Below are 12,312 nucleotides of genomic sequence, written 5' to 3' on the forward strand. Positions count from 1 at the left end.
TCAACACACAATGAAAAATTGAAACCAATAGATGTCTAATTTCAATGGAACACACAGAAGTACAGAAGTAAGACAGAGATAGAAAACGGAAAAGAATAAAAAGAAAAGGGAGAACACATAAAAATATGGAATTTACAAGTAGTAAGAAAATAACCTAACATTATAAAGTTCCGGAGCAGAAACAACAGTAATGAAGAAGTAACATTTGGATTTTCTACACTTTTTAGGGCTATTCCAATAGATAGAGGATGCATGAAAAATTCATTAAGTTACTTGCAAACTCAAGACCAACCTGATGGCCAAATTAAATACAAATTTTGTGTCAAATGGAGTTAAATAAAATCTTCTGTTGAAATAACCAAAAATGAGCCATTTTCTAGTCATCTCCGAAGATTTATCTATCAGAACATTCACTTTCGATTTCACCTATTGCAACTATAACGTTTTAAGTCGCACAAATAGAATGAACACGCAGAGTTGAAACAGGTTATCGGGTCAGTCGGGTGACGTAGGTTAGAATATGGACCGCCACTGTGTCTAGAGTTCGAACCCGTACTCACCCGATGATTTGATTGAGTCTCGGTAGTTCGGAGGACAAAATATATATTTTATTTCTTTGTGTTTAAACAGTATTTGTTTCAAAAGTGACCAGGACTGGAGATGTTCATCCAAGAGACGAAGCCAAAATTCCCAGTTAATGAGATTACTCAGGTCGGGTACAACGGGCCAGGTTTTGAAGGTTTGGTCCGTGACTCTTTCGTTTGGGTTAGGGCTAGTCACCAGGCCATCAAAAGTGGCTCGGTTTTAACTCGGGAACTGTCCACCAAAAAGTGTGTGTGTGAGAGAGAGGGAGAAAAGCAATAAGTATGAGACGAAGGTAAAGATGACTAGAGAGAGAGAAGAAGAAGAAGAGAAAGATACAGACATGTTAAGGAAACAGGAAGAAAGACAGAGAGAGAAAAAGATGAATATAAATAAATGTATGAAAACTACTAATCATTACGCTGTATGATAAAGAATGCGAACTCTGTTTGCTCGGATTCTCTCCAGTGATGCCTTTTACGTTCTCCAACCTCAGATGAATCTCTATTTGCAGCCATGAGTTTATGCGAAAAAGGTTCTAGCTGGTGGGAATCGAACCGATATTTTCCAGTTGGAAATCGAGTATCATAGCGATACTCCACAGGTTACTCTACCTAAAAATTGTTTAACAAATGCTATAGTATTTCTTTCAAGAACAATAGCATGAAAAGTGGATACTTCAGATCAATCACTGTTTCGAACTGTCCTGGTAATCTCCATAGACTTTATTGGCCCTTTCCCAACCAACATTCGTAAATCGTCTCTATTGTGGTACAGGTGTTTGCTTTCACATTCTTAACGATAGCTCGTTTAATACGAGAAATCATTCTTCGATTCTTCACGACACCTTTGTAAAACACTTTGGCTTGAACAGGATTTAAACCTATGTTGACTAACTGTACTACTCATATGTTAAGAATGTTGTCCCTACAGTATCTTGTCACCTAAAACCATAAGCAAAATATTACTAAGTTCAGAGATTCGTTGAACGTTGGAACGAATCAGTTTTTTTCCTGTAAGATTCGTTACAACAAACTGCACGTCGAAATTCATTTATTCGACGACCTGTAGACAAATTAGTGCTATCTATCTTAAAATGTAGATATTTATTTTTTGGATATGGCGTTTAAGCGTTAGCAAGAACAAGAAGGTTTAAATAATTGGACGCAATGGATATTTTCTTTCTGATCAAAGGTTGTAATTCAAAGACACCATTGTGTAGATTGGTCTTCAATATACCACATACCGAACATTTCAAAAAAAAAATTTCTTGAGATACAACGCTTCAAACAATGCAAAACTGAGCTGATTACCTCAGGGCAACGGAAATAGATGTTTTGGCGTAATGTCATATCTCGGTATCCCTCTCTGAGGCGTATTGAAAGCTTCAGGAAAAGTGGCAAAAAAGTAAAATACTTATTGTATACCAAAGTAACGCGTTATAAAGACCTGTTCTCCTAGTTTAAAATACATTAAAAGTCACGTATAATGTTCTATCACTACAAATACTTCAGCTACACGTATATAGGATTATTTTATTACTCTATTACACCAAAAATATTATGAGTCTAAGTACTATATTAATTCAAATTAAATCACTCGCAGACTGAGCATATCTAAGTCACCATATAGCTTTTCTTTACTTAGAAAATTTGTCGTAAATCTTTATGTTATTATACTACGGCTACAAATAAGCTTTTTCTGCACCATAAGCTCTTAATGCCTTTAAAAACAATCATTTCAGGAATGATCCAAAAAAGGATCAAAAGATTGCGATCTGGGCCAATAATTAGTTTTTGGATCAGGGTTAAAAAAATTTTTGAACGGCCCCTAAATCGAGTTTTCGTTTTTTCTTTTCTTTTCTTTTCTTTCGTCTTTTCTTTACGGAATAAACATATCATACTGAGTTAAGTGATAGTTTTGGTTTGACTTCACTATACGCATGTAGTTCTCGAGATATAAGGCGTACAAGAAAATTTTTGATTGAATGAAATATATTGGACTTTTTTTTATCAGAGGCCATAAATTTTTTGAACGGCCTCTAAATCAAGCGTTCGCATTTTTACAGAATAAGCTCATTATGCTAAGTTCTGGTTTGGCTTCACCATATATAGTTCTCCAGATATAAGACGTACAAGAAAAGTTTTAATTGAATGAAATATATTGGATTTTTTGGATCTGGAGCTACAAAGTTTTTGAATGCTCCCTAAATCGATTTTTCGTATTTTTTATGGTATAAACAAATTATACTAATGTAAGTGATAGTTTAGGTTTGGCTACACTATATGTAGTTTTTTGGATATAAGCCGTACAAGAAAAGTTTTGATTGAATGAAATATATTGGATTTTTTGGATCAGGGGCCACAAAATTTTGGAACGGCCCCTAAATCGAGTTTTCGTTTTTCTTTCTTTCTTTCTTTTTCTTTTTTTTTTTTTTAACGGAATAAGCATATCATACTGAGTCATGTGGTAGTTTTGGTTTGGCTTCACTATACGTATGTACTTCTCGAGATATAAGGCATACAAGAAAACTTTTGATTGAATGAAATATATTGGATTTTTTTTTTATCAGGAGCCACAAATTTTTTGAACGGCCACTAAATCAAGTGTTCGCATTTTTACAGAATAAGCTCATTATGCTAAGTTGAGTGATAGTTCTGGTTTGGCTTCACCATATATAGTTCTCCAGATATAAGACGTACAAGAAAAGTTTTAATTGAATGAAATATATTGGATTTTTTGGATCTGGAGCTACAAAGTTTTTGAACGCTCCCTAAATCGAGTTTTCGTATTTTTTTATGGTATAAACAAATTATACTAAGTTAAGTGATAGTTTTGGTTTAGCTACACTATATGTAGTTCTTTGGATATAAGCCGTACAAGAAAAGTTTTGATTGAATGAAATATATTGGATTTTTTGGATCAGGGGCCACTAAATTTTTGAACGGATCCTAAATTAAATTTTCGTATTATTTATGGAATAACCACATCATACTGAGTAAATTGCTAGTTTTAGTTTGGCTACACTATATGTAGTTCTCGAGATACAAGGCCTATAAGAAAATTTTTGCCTGAAATATATTGGCTCTTTTGATCCAAAAATCCGTATCCTACTACGTCTTTCCGTTGTTTCTACCATTTACTGTACATATTAGCAATGGTTACCCCACACCATTGCTCAACTATTCTTATCTTAATGCTATTTGAATCGCATTAAATAACGATTTATTTTTTAACTATATTTATACAAGGAAAATGCTTCCTTGGAGCTGAAGGAAGCTTAGCGCATACAGACAGACAGACGGTTATACTGCATAAAGAGCACCATGAACAAGAGAAGTGCTCGAAAATTTTTCTTCTGACCTAGACACCGGTTCTCAAACCTAGGCACCATAATAATACAATTTGATACATAGGCCTACATAAGTTTATTTGGGATTTAAATTACCTGGACGTCAGACTCGTATTTCAAATCGCCATGACTACTTGGTGCCCGGGATTTTTCGAACCCGAACAAAACGAATATTGACAGAAATCACCTCTGATGTGATTAATGTTTTGGTATATGGTGCTACAGTTGTGAGAGGTCCCTGGTTCGAACCTAAGCCATTTGAGTTTGTGGTGGACAATGTAGTGTCCGTGGGTTTTTCGTCATTCTGACATTTACTCCTACATGACCATTCGACCGATTCTTTTATAATCAGTCGATGTTATTAATCATCTTTCTTCCTTTGCCTACAGGGTATAATCGTGAAACATAAAAGTAGAATTTTATTTCATTTTATTCAGTAATCAGCCAATTGTAATTAGTTTGTTATCATTACTGTGTTGCCATATGTGTTTATTTGTTGGTTTAACCCTAGAAAGACGAGGGGGGGGCTCAATTTTTCACGCGAGTTCATTTCTATTTAGTTTATATGGGTTAATATGTATTCAGAATTCTCTGTTTTCTTATTATTCCTTTTGATGAAAGGATTATTTTCGCTTTTTTCAACTGGAATATACTGCATTGTTTTTTGTAAAAAAAAATCATGTTGTGCGGGCCAATTTTACGCCTCCCCCCTTGGTCATAGGTGCTACTCATCTTTGTTTTCTCCAACATTCCTGTCATTTGTTATTTTATATCTAAAACTTGTACTACCTTGTAAAAATTTTACTTTTTTTGCTTTATGTAAATGCTTAGGCTTTCATAGAAATTGTCGAGTGTGTTATAATACTGGTCTTGTGCATAGTATTATAAGAAATTCAATATAATATATAAGCTGTTCTGCGCACTGTGTTTAGCCCGTTTTCTACAAACAAAAAGCACAATTCATTGAAAAATTTCTATTGTGAAATTTAGTTCAACACATTAACTCAAATTGAACAAATATGGTCTGAAAGTTACTTAAAACCAGCGCGAGCAAATTTGACCCTCCTTCGTAATTCACGTAGCAGATGCGAGCATTGACTTTCTAGGGTTAAATGTTAACTCATGTGTTCAAAACACTTCAGTTTATCTGTAAATGTTCACATGGATTAATATAAGCAATTTAAGAATATATTCCATGGGCTAAATAAAACTACGGTAAGTGCAAAGATATAGTGAGATAATGAAGTTCGATAATGGCGTTGGTAGATTCTCGGAAAGCTCATGGGCATGATTATTATCTTAAGATTGTGCGTCCTAGTGTTGAACTCAGTAAAGAATTTAGGTTATTTTTGCTTGAGGAAATGTTTTTTCATGTGTTAAAGTAATTTTCTCGCTCCCTCCCCCCTGAACGCACAACTATCGATTCTACAACGAACTTGCACAAGATTAGCACTCTAATATCAAATCATTGTTTTTTATATTATTCAGTTTTTTAAGAATGAATAAAATTCGCTTCATAAGGTCGGTCGGTGATTCAAACATGATAACATTAATTTGTTTATTAACTCAGGTTGCAAACAATATCAATAATATTGCAAATTACTACATTACAACTTTGTTCTTAGATATTCAAGTATATCCAAATAACTGGTAATAAAAAATAGACAAATAGTTTGCTTTTTAACGAAGCCTTAAGTTCTGTTACTTTTCTTATTCTTTGTTTTATTAGCAATGTTGTCATCACATGAGCGAAAGGAAGTGTTCTCCGTAATCAGCTATCTCTGAAATGTTCTATAGCAGTTCATTGAAGGTTCCGTGGAAATGTCCATTGAAGGTTCACAGTACATACTATACTAATCGACTTAATTATCTATGTTGTATTTTGTTTGTAGAAGGAATTATTTATACAGGGTGCGGCACGTAAAACCGGCCCGTAAAGTGAACACATAAAATGAAATGTAATGTATTGAATATGATTAACTACAACACATAAATGAAATGTAATGTATTGAATATGACTACTCACCTTCACAGCAGGTGCTGAAAGTGTCCTCCGCCCACTTCAACACACATGTGAGCACGATTGAGGAGATTCATACATACCCTTGTCAGTTCTTGTGTTGTAATGCTTTTGGTGACATCCTGGATCCTGGTCTTGAGTTCTTCAATTGTGTGTGGATTTGTTTCGTATACTCTTCCCTTTAACAGTCCCCATAAGTAAAAGTCACACGTGAACAAGTCTGGTGTCCGAGGAGGCCACAAGCCTTTGCTGATTGTCCTCTCTGGTGTAAACATCTCATTCACAAGGGACAATGATGCAGCTGATGTGTGGCGTGTTGCACCGTCCTGCTGAAAGTAACATAACTGACGCTCCTCTTCGGTCAAGTGTGTATAAAACTCCTCCAGAATTCCCATATACACGTCACTGTTCACTGTCGTCTCAAAGAATATGGGCCCAATAACGCGTGTGGCGGAAATGGCACACCAAACACCAATCTTCTCATCATGCAAGGGTACCTGGTGGATTGCATGTGGATTTTCTGTCGACAAATACCGGTTGTTTTGGGAATTTACGTACCCAGACAGGTGGAACCACGCCTCATCACTCATGATGAGCATTAGTGGATCCAAGAAATCACTGGCAACATTGCTCAACAGCCATGAACAGAAATGCACCCTCTTCTGCAGGTCAGGCTCCTTCAGTTCTTGCACAACACTTATCCGGTACGGTTTTAACTTCAGTTCCCTTAAAACACGTCTGCAACTTCTCTCACTCGCATGAACCCGTTGACTCAATCTCCTGGTTGACTTTCGAGGACTTCTTGTCATTATCTCCTCCACCTGCATCTTTAATTCAGGTGTGCAGACAGATGGTCGTCTGTTCCTGGGAGCATTTTGAACCGATCCTGTACGCCGCCATTTTTCAATCAATTCCTGAATGGTGCTTTTTGCTGGCACAGAACGTCCTGGAAATTTCTTCCGAAACAAATTCTTTGTTTTCACAAAAGATCCAGTGAGAATGAATCCTTCAACAATGGCAACACGCTCGGGTATCGAATACGGCATTATCACACACTGACACTCACCCGGCTTAACACAACAAGGCCTTTTTCTCAACTGGTTTCGACAAGTTTCACTGGCTGCGGCTGCACGTGACTGCTGCAGGTCACGTAAGTCGACCCGACCTTGACGCCATCTCTTGGTAGGAAGGTAGATTATTTAAGTGTTGCCAAAAACACAATATACCAGAATATTACGACGGGCCGGTTTTACGTGCCGCACCCTGTAGTAGCAGTCTGATTCTGTAAAAGATTGTTAGACTTGTACATTTTTCCAGAGCACAAAAAATTTCTAACTAAATTATTTTTGTAAAATTTTAAAAACGATTTCGTGTAAATTTTTATACTAAATATTTGAATCAGTTTTCAAACAAGATTTTGTGTAAATATGATTAAACAAACATTTTTATAAAATTTTTTAAAGAATTTTTAAAAATTTTTTGCAACGTTTTTCAGCCAAAATTTTTGTGTAAAATATTCAAACTTTTTTTGTGTAATTTTTTAAACATTTTTTTTAATATTTCATTTTCAAATAAAAGTGGTTCGTCTATTATTTTTAAAAAAAAGTACGAAATGAGACGAACAAAAAAATTTTAGTGAACAAACTTTTGAAACTAAATTTTTTTTCAGTACACACAATTTTTGAAACTAAACCTTTTCCTTTTGCAGACAAAAAATCTTCAAACTATTTTTTTTGTAAACAAAATTTTGTTAAATTAAAAAGTTTAGCAAAAATATTTTGAAACTAAAAATTTGGCTAACAAAAAATATCAAACTAGAATTTTATCAACAACGTGTTTTAAACAAACAAAAATTTCTAACTAAAATTTTAACAAATAAATTCAATGAAAATTTTTAAACACTTTATTTTATTTTCAAGCCGGAAAAGTTAAACGCCTAACTGTTTAACTCTCTTAAAAAATGAAACTTCATTCATAATTTTGACGGTTAACCGTGAAACTTTTTAAATATACAAGTAACACGAAATAAGGTTACACCCGTTTACATGTATTCTCACTGAACCTAGTGATTCTGGAAAAACTTACTGGAAAAACTTATTTTGTGAAACGAATAGTTTCCAATCTTTCTAGTATGGTGAATACAAAATTTCGTAACATACACTGGTATTATGCAGAATGGCAAAAAATACAATGTTTGCTCCAGTGCAATATCATAAAGGATTATCGCCAACGAAAGATTTTCAACCTGAAAGTGAACTTCACATGATTATAAATGATGATCATATAAAGAAAGTGAATTATAATATCGTTTGCTTGTTCACCAAAGAATCACATCATAAAAACATTAGTGTGATTTTCACTATACAAAACGTGTTTCATCAAGGTAAATAAATTCGGAACATAGACTAAGCTCAAAGTGTTTCCATTTGGTGTTGTTTAAAAAATCCACGTGATAAATCACAAATGAAACATATGAGATACCAAATCATGCCTGAATATCCATTATTTTGTAGGAAATTTACAATGATGCTACAAGAAACCCACGTAGCTACTTGCTGACTGATCTCAAGCAAGATACACCCGAAAAAACTAATACTTGCGATTTCGTTCGAGTACTTTTCCCGATGACTTAATCATTACGTCTATATACTGACATAATGTTTAAATTAATGTACACATTGAATTATGATTTAGTCTATCATGCTATCTCCTACAAACATGCTTCTATCACCTTCAAAGTATTCTCCGTGTGCCCAATATGTGATTCTTCGAAACATTCGCAAACTCATCTGTTTTGATGGCTAACAGCTTCTCCCTTATTTTTTCTTCATCTCTTCTACGTCGTCAAACTGCTGTCTTTTCATGTTCATATTCATTCGCGAAAACAAAAATAAGTCGTACAGAGCAAGGTCAAATGAGTAAGGGATGTGGAGCAAGGGAGTCATGCTGCTGGCACACTGAGATAGCTGTGTAAACAGGTGTATTATTATGGTGGAAAAACAATCTTCTGCTTGTCACAAATCAGGCTCTTTGTCGCACACTGTTACGAGCAATCCGAGCAGGAAACGAAGTTTTGCTCCGCACGCTATTCTCTCAAATCTGCCATCACAAAAAATGAAGTGCGAGCTACTCTACTTTTACGAAAAAAATTCAGTATGGCCAGAGAGAACCTTCCCAGACAACGCCACTGGGAGCACAGAACTCAGAGTGAGACGCTCGGCGCTCGCCTACCAGAAAAACTGCAGCATTATTCAGGTTTGTTTTATGAGTATAGCCTCGTATTAATGGAAGATATTCATTTCTGCAGCGACCACTCTAGAAATTTCTCAAGGTTTAAGTAACTTGCCTCTTCTAATCTGAATGTTAATTTTAAAAAATAAAATTGCTACCTACGATGTGTGCCCTAGACTCTGCACAGATTTTAATGATTTTTAGTACACGTGTTATAGCAACGCCTAACTTAGGGTTCTATCACTCTAGTTTTCCAAAGAGGGTTTTCTAGAGAGAAAATACCATTAGTAGCGACATTCGAATGCTTACATACAAGGTAAAATTTAACGACAGTGACTTAATTGTTTGATTTGCAGAGTAACCAGAGTTCCTCTTTAAAAAAAAAAAAAAAACATTTAAAATGAAGTAACAATTGAAAATTCAGACAACGAAATTTTTCAGTCTTAAGATACCTCCTTTCGGCCATATATATTCTGTAGAATGTTGCGAAGGAAGGTTGAAATACTTTCCGTAAAGCTATTCTCATCGAAAGGAGAACGGACGGCTAATACGCAGGGGTATCAAAAGTTCGTGCAATCACCTAGAAGAAATCCATTCTGGAGAACTCTGACACCATGATGGTATTAGTCGATCTGTACGTAGTCACCGTGCCTAGCGACACGTTTTTAACATCGGTTCTTCACTTTCCGTAAGCCCATTTTGTAAAAGTCTGCAGTTTGACTTTGAAACTTCAATTCAGCCTCAGAAATGGCGTCATCTTTATTGTTAAAATGGCGTCCTCATTTCTGAAAAGAGAAAGAAGTCATTTGATGCAAGATCCGGTGAGTATGGGGGTGTAGCAATATTTCGTATCGTAATTCCACTACCTTCATCATGGATGAATGAGCTGGTGCAAGGTCTACCAACAACAGCCCCGTTGCCATTTATCAGGAGGTGGATAAATTTTGTAAGAGTATGGTGAATGGGGGAATGTTTGAAATGGGGGCTGGCCATCGACACGTAGCGTAAAAGACATTCCTTATGTTGTGGGCCCAGGTAAATGGCAACATTTACCATTGGATGCATAAAAAATGTACAGCTCAAACAGCTCGTCCAATCTAAAAAATAATCCTTCACTTTGGATTGAAAATATATTTGGAGACAGCTTCTCCTCTTACATTTTATTGTAACTCTGATAATAACTTAGTTACCCTACGTCAAGGGACTTTTGAGATACCCTGTATATTACTTAAGGTACGTGCATTACGTGCTCACGTGAAATCTTTGATGGTCTTCCGCTTACTCCTCTGAACTAGTTAAATAATCTATGTTAAGGCTAAAGGATAGAAACATGTGCAAACGGATTACGCAATTTCACATTCATTTGTTAATGAGATGACGCTGAAAGACGGTACACAGAAAAATCTTTATTAGACCCGTTTTCTTCTTCTTCTTCTTCTGTTATTGCCTCAAGGCCTTGTTTACTTGTGAAGCACGCATTTGATGATTGATGATGGCCTTCTTAACACATTATAATGAAGAAAAATGATGCTGGAAATTGTTTAACAATGTTGACTTTATGAGCAAATCATGACAAAAATGGAAAAATTTCTTTAAACGGAAGTTCTAGAATATGTTCTCCTTTAATTATAACCTTACTGAACTAAATCAATATGTAAATGAATAATTAAGAAATTTATCGTGTTCTGTTGACGTTTACAGGACACAATAGATGAAAAATAACATTTTCTAAAGTAAAATAAGTTTTAATTCTATTTATAAAAGCAAAAGACTTCAGTCAGTGCGTAACGCTAGTTTCTAATCGTAAACATTCAAACTTATAGATATCGTTACTGTTCTGCTTATCTGACTTGATTGAAAAAGTGTAATAGCTTTTTCAGGCCAGCCATCTTGAATGAGGTTTTTTCCTGGATTTCCCTTATTCACACCAGGCGAATGCTGGGATGGTAGTTAACATAATGGTGACAGGTCGCTTCCTTCCTTCCCCAACCCTTTCTTCCTGTCTAGAGATGGCCTTTTTCGAAAAATCTGTTTTTCGATTTTCGGAAATTTCATTTTTCGTTTTTTCGTTTTTTCGTTTTTCGCTTTTTCGAAAAAAATTTCGTTTTTCGCTTTTTCGAAAAATTTTTCGTTTTTTCGAAAAAATCGTGTTTTTCGTTTTTCGTTTTCGAAAATTTTTTTGTTTTTCGTTTTCGAAAAAGCCATTTTTCGAAAAAGTATTTTTCGAAAAAATGTGGCCATCCCTATTCCTGTCCTTTCCTCGGATAGTGTGCTCGCCGAGGGTACTTCATCCCTTAAATACCTGACGGGTTAAATGGCCTTAGATGCCGACAGCCCAGAAATCTAATTCCTAATCCTGCTCTGCTTATCTAGCTGATGGCAACAGATGTCGCTAGTAATAATAACGTCATTTTTCAATGCTACAAATAGCTATTACGCAGGAATACTGGTATTTCACTTTGTAAAAAAAACAAAAAAAAAAAAACAATATAGAATCATTTACAAATCTTTCACTTTAATGTCCCACGTTATCCCCTCTAGGCTGAAGGATACGGATGATTAAGACCAATGAATGATGATGGAAGAATTTGGTGTAATGAGAATGTGGGAGGAAACGAAAACACCCCGAGAAAACCAACAAACATGATGTTGTACACCACAAACTTACTTAGCCGGGATCGAACCAAAAACCCTCACGCACCACAACTGAGTCACCGTGTCCTCACAATTATTGGCAATAGACAAAAGAAATGTTATAGTAGATATCTAAGGAAACATTAGATATTTATTACCTACAGGTTAAAGCCCTTATCACAAAGTTAAAATATTCAAATTTTGCAAAGTCCAAGCTGATTTTTAAATTGAGATTAAAATTGAAACAGTCAGTTTTTTACGGTGATGATGAGAATGAATGAAATGGAGGAATGAAGAAAGTGGTAGGAAACGGGAGGACTTTGAGGAAACCCAAGCACATGATGGTGTTTGTCCACCACAAAATCCACTTGGCACGAGCGGGGAATCAAACCAGAGGCCTCACGTACTAGAAGTGAATGCTCCCTACCAGTGAATCACAGGGGCACCGAGAAGTAGAAGAAGCAAATGAATCAATATTTAGAGTAGCGTCCAC

The sequence above is a fragment of the Thermobia domestica genome, chromosome 7, assembly GCF_964235325.1.
Source record: "Thermobia domestica chromosome 7, izTheDome1.hap1.1, whole genome shotgun sequence".
Taxonomy (NCBI): Eukaryota; Metazoa; Arthropoda; class Insecta; order Zygentoma; family Lepismatidae; genus Thermobia; species Thermobia domestica.